The sequence below is a fragment of the Arachis duranensis genome, chromosome 4, assembly GCF_000817695.3.
Source record: "Arachis duranensis cultivar V14167 chromosome 4, aradu.V14167.gnm2.J7QH, whole genome shotgun sequence".
Classification (NCBI taxonomy): Eukaryota; Viridiplantae; Streptophyta; class Magnoliopsida; order Fabales; family Fabaceae; genus Arachis; species Arachis duranensis.
Genome location: NC_029775.3, coordinates 120651359 through 120652979, shown reverse-complemented (window position 1 = coordinate 120652979; position 1621 = coordinate 120651359).

Sequence of the window (1621 nt, the reverse complement as noted above, 5' to 3'; positions counted from 1 at the left end):
TTCTTTTATTTCTAACAATATATATTATTTTTATTATTTTTCTCTATCTCATAAATTGTTATTATTGTTGAGTAGCTATGCTCGGAGGAGGAGGTTTCTTGCAAAAACAAATATAGCAGAATTTCGCTATGCAGCATCGATAGCAACCTTTTGGAATCACCAGCTTAACTCCTCCTATCTCACCAGAACCTTCAACTTCATTATCATTTGATTTTGATATTTCTGCTGCAAATTAATTAAATACACAATGACCTTGTGAGTTCTCTTAAACATTATTAAGGTACTAATATTAGCAAAAGTAAATAATATATTGTGTTTATATTTTTTAATTAATAATTATTATTTATATATGTTGTATTAATTTATTTTGTTATTTTAGAAAAAATAATTTACTAATATTTTCAAAGTAAATATGTTTAAAAGAGTGAAAAAAGTATTAAAGTGAAAAAATGTATTTTATTTTTAAAAGAGTAAAAAAAATATTTTATTGATCTTTTTTTTTATAAAAATTAGGGGTGAATGCGGATCAGATATGACCAAAATCTCGATTCGATCCACACTAAAATTCTCGGATCGGATCCAATATCCACAGATATTAAGCTTGGATCCGATCCACAAATACGGATCGGATCTCATATAGTTTATATTTTTATTAAAAAATATCAATAAAAATAAAAGAATACAATATATATGATAATTATTAGTTGAAATAAAATATAAAAAAATATTTACTTGTTTATTTATTTATTTTTACAGATTTGCGGGTATGCAAATCGGATATGTGGATTCCTGCATGAATTTCACAATCTAATTCTATTAGTGTGCAAATCGAATCCGATCCGAACGATATCTTTGCGGATCGGGTTAATATCAGTAATTTCGGATCGGATTCGGATAAATACCGTGATTCGATCCATAAACACCCCTAATAAAAATAAATTTTTTATTTTGTATATATATTTAATATCCGATTCAAACTGCAAATGTGTAGATCAGATCAAATTCAAACATAAAAAATGTGAATACAAGATCCAATACGATGAATTTAATATCGATTGATCGAGATTTTATTATATCCAATATGTGAACACCTTTATCGATTACTAAAAATATTTTATTATAAATTAATATTAACATTAGTGAGATAAAAGAATCCTTAATGAAAAAGCTTTATCAATAATTCAAAGATTGTAAGAGTAAAGAAAAAAATAAATGCCAATATAAATTGATTAATTACCTTTCATAGCAAAGTCTCTTGCAGCTGTCATCTTTGATGGAACCAGAACAATCATGGCTAAGAGTCCTAAAATTACTAATGCATACTTGGAAGCCATTTTTATTATAGAGCTATAGCCTATAATCTGATGATAGAAGATTATGAGTTATCAAAAGACCATAAGGATATTTTATATAGGAGAATGATAAGAATACAATGGAGAAATGATAAAATTTAATTAATAACAAATTAATATAGATTTTGTTTGAGATATAATCATAAATAATCTATGTTGCTTTTTTTTTATTAATTAGTTAAATTTTTATTGGTGGATTATTATATATACATTTTAAGTTTCTAAAATATTATTGTATAAAAATATGAAATTTTTTTATTATAAGTAAT